This window comes from Pinus tabuliformis, chromosome 3_1 (genome assembly GCF_031772625.1).
Source record: "Pinus tabuliformis cultivar Carrire ecotype Pingquan chromosome 3_1, CPIR1, whole genome shotgun sequence".
NCBI classification, from domain to species: Eukaryota; Viridiplantae; Streptophyta; class Pinopsida; order Pinales; family Pinaceae; genus Pinus; species Pinus tabuliformis.
The window spans coordinates 158,399,742-158,410,176 of NC_142301.1; the positions used below are offsets into that span (position 1 = coordinate 158,399,742).

Below are 10,435 nucleotides of genomic sequence, written 5' to 3' on the forward strand. Positions count from 1 at the left end.
CACGGAGATTGGATTGCTATTCAGTCCCTGAGGAGATATGCCTTGCAGGCCCAGTTCACAGAGAATTCCCAGGTCAGTAGTCGAAGGAGGGTTCTTAGGGAGATTTCGTACTATGGTACTAACCATTTCCTTGAGCTGTTTTAAGATCAGCTCAAAAATACAATGGGAAGTCCTCTTTTCATCTTTGAAGATTCAGTTGTTCCTCTCTTTCCAAACATTCCAAACAATGAAGCTCGGAAAGAGAGTCCAAGCAGTTGCGAGAACTACATTGTCTGAAAAATCTCTCCTCCAGTTGGTCAGGGTGTTGCAGATATTATTTTTGTCTCTGTCCATCTGATGGAAAATAAAGGCAAAAGAATCCCACAGACTAGAGGAGAACATACAGCTGTTGAGGAGGTGCTCCATAGTTTCCTCTTGAGCCTCACAGAGCTGGCATCTAGAGGGTCCCAAAATACCCCTCTTCCTGATATTGTCCCAGGTCAGAATTTTCCTATGTTGAACCAGCCACATGAATAGTTTAATTTTCATCCAGCCCTGGTGTCTCCAAAGGTTAAGCCAGGTTTTATCCGGAAATTGAGAGTTAAGGTCAAGGAGAATGAGCTTTGCTTCCTTGAGGTTAAAAACCCCCTCATTATTGTTTCCCCATCTCAGCTGATCGTGGCCTTCCGATTTCATAATCCTCCTTTGATCTAACATTTCCTTGAGAGTATCTGCTTTAGCCTTCTGGGTGTTGTTATCCCTAAAATCAAAATTCCTCCAGATTCTCCATTTGTCATTATTATTGGTTTGCTCCCAAAAGTCTTTGACCTTAGAAAGTCTGTTGCTATCAGTGTTTTCCTTGAGATCCCTTAGGTCTTCGTTTAATAAAATATATTCTCGTTGCCATCTATCCTCCCAGAACAGGCTAAGATTTCCATCTCTTATTTCCTAGAAGTTGTTTCCTTGTACCAAACTCTGGTTATCCGAGGCCTTGTTCCAAATGTGCGAGCCCTTTCTGTGACATGACATTCTTATTAGATCCTGGTTATGCCATGTGCTAGCATATTTTTCTTTCCAAATAGCTGCCCACTGCGCCTCTGGCTCTTTGACCCATCACCACCATAATTTGGCTCCTAGAACCTTACTGAGTATATAAAGGTCATCCAAACCTAGCCCACCAAAGCTCTTAGGTTTGGAGATCTTATCCCAAGCTACCAAGGCCCATTTCTTACGATCCTCCCCCTTACCCCAAAGGAAGTCCCTTTGAATGGATCTGAGCTGATGTAGGACATTTTGAGGAGCTGGGAGAACAGATAACATAAAGACAGGGATGGATTGAAGGACAGCTTTGGTTGACACTAACCTACCAGCCAGATTTAGAGATCTAAAAGTCCACTTCCTGAATTTGTCTTGCAATTTGTTAATTACAGGTTCCCATATGCTCTTGTGTAAGGGTTTGGCCATAAGAGGAACTCCCAAATATTTCAAGGGGAGGATCTCTCTTTGGAAGCCCAGAATTCTGGCTATATTTCTTTGAATAACAATGTGAGTGTTAAAGAAAAAAATCTTAGATTTAGAGGGATTTACCTCCAAACCTGAAGCCATGGCCAAGTCTCTCAGGATTTGCTTATAGGAAAGAGCTTCCTTGACCGTGGGGATTCCTTGCAGCATGGTATCATCCACAAATTGTTGATGTGTTAAAGCACGACCCTCTTCAGATAGTTGGAGACCTTTGACTGCACCCACTACCTTAGCATGTCTGATCATTTGTCCCAGCCCTTCCATCATGAGTATAAAAAGAAAGGGAGAGAGTGGATCTCCCTACCTTAAGCCTCTTGAAGGAGTGAAAGTCTCCAAGGGTGATCCATTAACCAGGATTGAAAAACTGGGCGAAGTAACTAGGGCCATGACCCATTTGATCTAGTTATGGTCAAACCCAAAAGTAGTGAGAACTTTCCTGATGTATGTCAAGTTCAGCTTGTCATAGGCTTTGGTTATGTCCAGTTGCATGATCATACCAGCTTTCTTATTGTTTGTCAACGAGTGAACCACCTCATGAGCTTGAATGATGTTGTCAAGGATTTTTCTACCTTCCACATATCTTGATTGTTCCACTGACACCAGGGTAGGAAGAAGGGGTTTGAGTCTATTGGCAACCACCTTGGAAATAATTTTGTAGACAACATTGCATAGGGAAATGGGTCTGAATCTTTCCGGAGTTTGGGCTACCTCCTGTTTGGGGATCAGGGCAATAAAGGTGGTGTTAAGCGCCTTCAGGATAGTTTTATCCCTTCTAGAGTCTTCCACCACGCCCAGAATGTCTTGTTTTACTATATTCTAGCAGGCTTTGAAGAAGTCTACATTGAACCCATCCAGACCTGGTGCCTTGCCATTTTGCATCTCTTTAAGGACCTCACTGACCTCCTCTTCTGACACTGGTCTGTTGAGGTTGAAATTTTCTTCTTTGGAAACCAGCTTAGGTATATGTCTGGAAATATCCCTGATAGATTGATCTTTGTTAGAGCAGGTTTCTTGAGCAATGCCCCAAAAGTGCTGAACCAATACTGCTTCAATTTCTTCATGCGTGTTGCGCATGTTACCTTTCTTGTCCTTAATAGAAGAAATCCTATTGTGAGCTATGTTCACCATAGTGGATCTGTGGAAGAATCCGGTGTTGCGATCTCCTTCTTTTAGCCATTGCACTCTGGATTTTTGCCTCCAAAAAATCTCCTCTTGTTTACATAGGTTCTCCTAGTCTTGATGATATTTAGTTGCCAGTTCATTTTGCTCCTTGTCAAAACCCTCTGTAATCAGGGTTTGGTTGAGTTTCTGCATTTTTCCTTCCACAATATTTTTTGCTTCAAAAATGTTTCCATATTCCTTCTTATTCCACTCCTTGAGCCGGAGTTTAATGTGCTTGAGTCTTTTTTGAAGAAGGAACATTCTGGTGCCTTGAATTTCTAAATCTTCTATCCACCAGATAGCTATGTTGTTATGGAAGTCTGGGTGGGAGAGCCAGATATTCTCGAATATGAAAGGTCTATTGTTAGGTTTGCCCATGCCCTAAATGTCCAGTTGAACTGGCCAATGATCCGAGCCTCCAAAGGGAAGAACACTTGCAACTATGTCCTTGTCCTTGATCATAAGATCTTCTGAAATTATAAATCTATCCAATTTGGAGGCCACTTGCGACTCGCCTCCTCTTTTATTGTTCCAAGTAAAAGTACCATTATTCATAATGATATCCACGAGCTTGATCTTATCTATGAAGGTTTGAAAAGAACAAGAATCTTTGGTTAGAATTCTGGTTCCTCCTTTTTTCTCCGATAGAGTTTTTATCATATTAAAATCACCCCATAGGATCCAGGGGATTTTTGCATGACACTCCCTGAGCTTCTGCAGTGAATCAAGAAATAAGAATTTACTCTCCAGCCTTTGGGGACCATACACATTCGTAACCATGTACATTTCCATATCTCCCACTGGCTGAATGACCACTGAAAGATAATCTCTAAATGCTTCAGCATCTATCATGTCAATCTTTTGGGGGTTCCAAAGCATGAGAATTCTTCCTGTTGTATTCTCTGCTTTGACTTCCAGGAACTCAAATCTGTTGAGCCATTTACTGTGAATCTCTTTTACTTTTTGAATGGAACATTTAGTTTCCTGAATGAAGATCACATCCGGGGCTGCTTGTTTCATTCTGTTACTTAATAATCTTTGTTTTCTTTTACTACCTAGACCTCTTATATTCCAAGAAGTGAACTTCATTAACAAAGATTTGTAAAGGAGTAGCTAGATAGGTCTTTCATCTTACCTGAATCTATCATTAGCTTCCCACATTCCATCAACAGCTCGTTCTGTTTTTTCCGGCCTCTTTTCTTTCCTGGGATTCTTGGTGCTAATCCTGGTGTGGCTTTTATAGCTTTCACTCCCTCATTACCCTGTTTTTCATTTTTCCTTAGCTTTTTGGATCCTTTGTTCTGAGTTTTCCAGATGAACAACTGTTGTACTCTGTGGAACTCCTCTTGAGGTAATGAATCCACTCCCTCTTTGGTTCCTTGTTTCAAGAAGCCTTCTAGATCTAGATTCTCTTCCTCCAGAATTTCCTGTAGTTCATGATCCTCCATCTCCATATCGCTCTGGGTCATTTCCTGATCCATTTCCAGTTTTGCATCACTCATCAAATCTTCTTTCTGTTTATTTCTGTTTTGTGTTTGCTCCACGTTGTCTTCTTTTTCTTCCTCCATTAGACTGCCTCCCTGGACCTGGTCTGCTTGTCTCGTCACTTCTTCCTCTACTAGGGCTTGAAACCTATTTTGACTGGCCTGATGCTTGTCTATCTGAGGTAGTTTCGGTCCCTGTTTGCTCCCTTTTCCTTTCTGGACCACCTTATGAAAGCTTTCTAAATCTTTCATGGTGTTAGTTTTACTTATGTTTCCTGTTTTACTGAGAGGGCAATCTCTAAATAGGTGACCATGCTCATGGCATTTACGACATCTGAAAGGGATGTGTTCATAATCCACTGTTTGTACCCATTCTTCATCCAGAACTTCCAATATTACCTCATCCGGCAAGGCTCCAGAGAGGTCCATCTCCACACATATCCTTGCAAAGGATGTGTATTTTCCTTTCCTAGTGGCCTCAGAGGCTTTGACAAAACGCCCTAGCTTATTTCCTATGGCAGATAAGGATTCCAGTTGCCAATAATCCAAAGGCAAAGAGTAGAGTCTTACCCAGACCGAAACCGAGGTGAAGGTTTCATGTTCTAGAACAAAATTCATCACTCGTGGTCACATATATAGGCCTGCAGCTACGTAAAAGTAGGGACCTCCTTCAAACATTATGTCCGTGTCTTTAATATTTGCAAAAACTACAGTAAAGAATCCTTTTGATCCCAGTTGAAGTTCTATGCTACCTTTTGGTTTCCAGTTGTATTTAATCCATGTTTGTCAAGCTTTTTCAGTGGGCCATATGCCCATGAATTTACAAATTATTGCATACATCTGCATGTGGTCCATGTGCGACCGCAGCGCAGGGTCATTCAACACTACTCTGGGCGCGATTGAGGTTTTGGGCTTGCATTGTCCCTTTGGTGCTTTGTCTTTTATATTATGTTCTTTGTCTTCTTCCTTGTTGTCTTTGGTGTAGTTGCTTTCCCTGGTTTTGGCGTCGTTCTGCGCCTCTTCTTTGTCTCTTTGCCTTACCTCTTCAGAAGGATCTCTGTCCTCCTCAATGGGTTTCTTGCCTCTGCCAACCACTATCTGCTTAAAGGAGGGAGTGGAGCTCCCTCCCTTGCATTCCTCCATGTAGAACCAGCTCTAAAGTTCGCAACCCTAGATCACTGGTCCGCGCGTTTTTTTCTCCTAACTCAAAAAATCGCATCGCCAACTCTGGTAAAAATCAACTAATTTCAATCACACAACCCAAAGAGATTTCAAAACGTAATATACTTTCTTTGATAAAAGCACTGACCGTTGCCCCACCAGGAGGAAGCACTAAGTCGTGCAAGGCAAAAAACTATATCAGCGCCCTCCTCTCTAAGCGGTGCAAGGCAAACAACTGTATCAACACCCTCCTCTCATGTATCGTGTAACACTCTCAGTTCTGAAAATAAATTTTTAATTACTGTTATCTACTTTTAAGTTATTATTGTGAAAAAAGATAGTTTGTAAAAAGAAAACAAATGTTAATAACAAGTATGTTTATTGTTTAATAAAATTTAAAAGGATTTTGAGAAGTAGGTATACATCAAGATTTAGTAACTGTTGGAAATTTTTAATATAGTTGGGGAGGTAGTTATTTCTTTTCATCTGGACCCAGAGATAAAGTATCACATGAGGGACTACATGGGGTTAGCCACCAAGAGTAGGAACCCACCTACAAAGAAGAAGAGAAAGAGATAAATTGTTAGGAGAGGTTATCTTGAGCTAGTTTGAGACTAGTGGAGACTCTCCATTCGAAAATAGTTATGGTGTTTTAGACTCGACCAGGAGGGTATTGAGGTCTCAAAACCAAGTTAACCGATAGTGATTGTATTGGAAGTGGAAGCACGGGGGAATCTCGATGTAATCGCTAGTTCCATTGGAAGGAAAGACTATTCTTATCTTTAACATGTCTCCTTGATTGGTTGTGCAATACACATATAAGTACTAATTCCTTCTTGAGAATTTATTTCCTAAAATTTGGGTTAAGTTCTCAAAAGGTCTTATTGATGAATTAAAAGTGTAGGGTAATATAAGAAGTACTTTTCCATTCAAGAAGAGTTGGTTGTTGCACCCAATTATAAAGCTTAAAAGAAATTGAATTAGTTTCTTATAAGTCAGGATTCGTTAAAATGTAGACACAAGGGTTTGCTTGTCCAACCATCTAATATTGTGTTGATATGATTTATGAATGGGAATAAACTGAGTGTAACATTTAAATACTAAGTATTGTTGTGAAATCGAAAATATAGAACACAGTTCTTCTTTCATTAAAGGTATTGTGGTTACCATTGTACAGGGTTATGCCACGGGAAATTAACTATTAGAGAAATAAACTATCATAGAAAACATAGTGAACAGAGGGTCGAGGCGTTGTGGTAAACCCTCAGACATGGGTTGAGAAAAACCCTCAACCACTACAGTCAAAAGAATTTCTGACTGTAAACATTTAGAGAAAGGGTTAATAGAGAATTGTTCAACCACATAACATATAATACCCATGAAATACTATGCACAAAACGCTCTAAAGAATAGTAAGAATTATAGTTTTTGCCATACAATATAAACGGAGTCTAAACTAAATAGGAAAGCATTGCAGGGAGCAATACAAATAGGCTCTCAACGAGGGTTGAAACCAAAAGAACCCAACCTGTAATCGACAACTTAACAAGAAACATTTTTTTCTTTGTTCCAAGTAAATAATAAGAGAAAATGAGTCTCTCTTTTCAACAATGCATATCTCGTAGGATTTCATATCATAAACAAAATTAATAAACACAAGATTCAAAGTATTTATGAAAAGGAAACTACGAAAAGACTGATTTTATATAGTCGTAGCAGGGCCAAACCGTCAAAACAAAGTCCAAACATAAATTATGATGCTATAAACTCAAACCAGGGCCGAGAGGCTCGGACTTCAGAGAGGTAAATATACATGTTCATACAGTATATTAAACTAGGCCGAGGGCCTCAAACCTCTAGAAAAACCCCATAACAGTTATGCACAGCTCCAACAACCAATAATTAAAACATTATACAGTGGGAGGAATTCCTTCCTTCCTAAACAATCCCAGCTATCTGAAACTGAGAAAAAAAATCCATCAAACAGTTAGAATCAGAGACACTCAGAATTCCAACCTTAAAAGAAGTAAAAGTGAGACGAAGTGTATCCTCGCACAGTTGTCTCATTGGAAGCGGCCTTGTAACCACATTGTCACCTGCAAAAGAAGGAGCATCAGGGTAGGATTAAACAATTGATAGTATTGAATTGTAACCCTTTCAGAAAAAAATCAATTAATCAAGAGAGGTTACCTAAGATACCTATGTTGCAGATGGAAAGACCATTTAACGAACTCTGCCAAGGGTTTTTTTCCACAATCGAACCTAGAACCTTTGCACAATTAGAGTAGAATAGTGGTTAACTATGGAACTACAGAAACAAATCCATGAAAGGCAAGTAATGGTTCAAAGAACTAGTAAACCCAACGAAGCTTGCAGAGCAGTATACCACACCAAGACGGAGGAGAAATGAGGACCATCGGTAGTGTTGTAGTGGTTAGTTACCCTAACCCTATTCCAAAGAATGGCAACCATTAGATCATCATCTAGAGTTTCCACCGCGGGATCTCAGCCAAGTGGTAGATTGAGTGTTGGTAAATCTGGATGTGAGCCTTAGAGCATCAAGATCCATCTAGAGCATTAGTACATGCGACATTAAAACATATCTATGCAAATATTTCATTTTAATATGAATCAGATCTCGTACTGTACCAAATATCAAATAGATGATAGATACCATTATAGCCCAAATAATTAACACTGTATTTCACAGGTTGTATAATTAATATTATAGCCAGGATATTCAATGTATATTGCACGGCATATGGTTTATGAGTCAACATAATTGGATAATCAATTGAATAGTAGCTAAGAATTTTTTTATATAATATGATGTGAAATGTTACATGTTACAAGTGGTATCAGAGCCACAAGTTACAACGCTGCGACCTGAATTGGGCTAAAAAATATCAAATTGTAAATGTTACACAGAGATTGACAATGAAAGAAATGAGGAGAGGAGTTGGCATTCCTCCACCTGGAAGATCCTGTTAGAGCCTAGATCGACCTCAGGCTGAAGGGAGGCAATCTTAAGATAACCACAAACCAAGCTTAACCTGGTAGCTAGCCTAACTAGGTTGGGAAAGGGCTCTCTCCTTGTCAATCTCAGTTGAGATGACTGAATTGAATATGGATTTTAGGCTAGGTATAGTAGCTCTAGGGTTTTTGATTGATTTTGAAGGTTTTGTTGCTGGATCAAATGGAGCAAGCAGCTTTGGGTTCAGGAAATCAAATCAGAATTGCAGGGTGTTCTGTGGGGCGAGGTAGGTAGGTGTTTAAGCACTTAGAATTGAGTGAGATGGTAGGTCTAATACTAGTGAGGAGCTGACGAGGACATGCAAGGATCACGATTCCTCTTCAGACAACTGAAAAAATCAAAAACTAAATGTATTCCCAAGGTAGAGCACTGTTACCAATGTATTCTACCTATCTATATTGATTTCATTTAATTAAGAAAAATGAAATAGATTTTGGCACATATACACATGAGAAAAACTAAATGACAGGAGGAGAAACAATGCAAAAACACATTACCACAAGAATCCCACAAAAATAGCTGCAAATCATGGTTTATTTCCTTGCCAAACTACTATTAAGAATGTACAATGTAGCTCAGAGCATCCAAGAGAGTCCAACCTCGCCAAATGACCAAGAAAACACATAATATAGACATATAAACTACTCATCTTGACCATCAGGGGTCAAATCCATGAGAAGAGTGGCAGTTTCAACCATTTCCCAACTAAGAACTAGAATATAGGCAGTGGAACAACTGGCCTCTATAAACATGGAAACTGATTCATTGACCCCCAAACCACCTCAAACTGATGAATCTACCCTCTAAGATCATTTCACTATTACATTTACATACCAAGGCATTAATTACAATCATGAATTCATCCATGAAGAGAGAAAAAGTCAAATTGCAGTGAAAATAGGCGAAAACTGGATTTTCTAGCAAACTGGCTCTATGCGCAGCACCACTAGCTAGGTGTGTGGCGCCGCTTCACAGCCACTTTTGGAGGCCTTTCCCTTAGCCAAATTGAGCTCAAGATAGCTCATTGGAAAGGTATTTCTGTCTAGTTTCTGGAACATCTTGAATTTTTGCATTTTAATGTCACTTGCCCCCTTAAAAGTGAAATCTCCCAACACTGCTTCTATGTGTCCAAAAAGAGGCAGAGGGGTCATTTTTTGGTAGTTTTTTGACCTTTTGGTGACCTAGTTTTGCTCCAAAATAGCTGAAATTTTCTGGGTTTGATGCTCTCATCATGCTGAATCCAAATATATTAAGTTTTCCTCCAACAAGTGCTCCAAGGAAAAGTGCAATGCGGGTGCCGCTGCGCATCTAGGCCAATTTCCTGTTTTTCAAAATTTCAAAATTTGAAAAAAACAAAAAATCATCAAAACTTGCCCAGATTTGGCATAGGACACCACCATTAGTTGCTTTGATGGGCTAGTGAGGCTTTAGCCAATATTATGAGTCTATATTGCTCTTTCTTTCCCTCTAAGTCTCTCCTTAACCTAGCTTTCATCCTCTTCATTCTCATGTTGAAAATTTTGTTCCGTGTCCTGTACCGATTAGGCCATATGCCTCATCATTTGGTTATCTCTGTTGGCCCTCTGAAATAACAGTTGGTGATATTGTGAAGGTTACTCTGAAAAATTTCATCTCATTGTTATGTAAATGAGTCACAAACAGCCTAGCCAACTCATGGTGAAACCTAACCCTTTCTATCATTTCACAAAAATCAAAGCATGCTTGATGTTTAAAGCAAGAAATGGCAAGTGGGGAAGCTTGTAAGTCCCTCAAACTGGTGGGTTCCTCTCTGATAATCCTTACTACTTTATGAGGCTTCCTTTGTTGTATGTTTCTCTCCCTGGAACTGTCACTAAGGTTGTCTTCTTCAAGCTCATATGCACTGTCTCTTTCCATTGTTTTTATAGTTGTGAACACTTGTAGTGAATGATAAGATAGGGTGGATGGATGAAAGATGAGAATGAAGAGATTTTATGGATGATTAGGTGATAGTGAATGGGAGTGTGAATGGGATTTATGGGGTGAGTAGGTTTTTGGGGATAATGTATAGGGTTTAGGGAGTTAGTAGGATAAAGTGTGTAGGGTTTGGGAAATT

At 39.6% G+C, this 10,435-nt stretch overlaps 1 long non-coding RNA gene across 1 annotated transcript; it reads right to left on the minus strand.

Annotated features, from left to right (window-relative positions):
• Nucleotides 1-7,349: 7,349 nt before the first annotated feature.
• On the minus strand, nt 7,350-7,708 carry LOC149186278 (uncharacterized). Its single transcript, XR_016256122.1, has 2 exons — nt 7,497-7,708; nt 7,350-7,402 (listed from the first exon to the last, which is right to left on the minus strand). It is a non-coding gene; the product is annotated as an uncharacterized LOC149186278 (long non-coding RNA).
• Between the last annotated feature and the right edge of the window lie 2,727 nt (nt 7,709-10,435).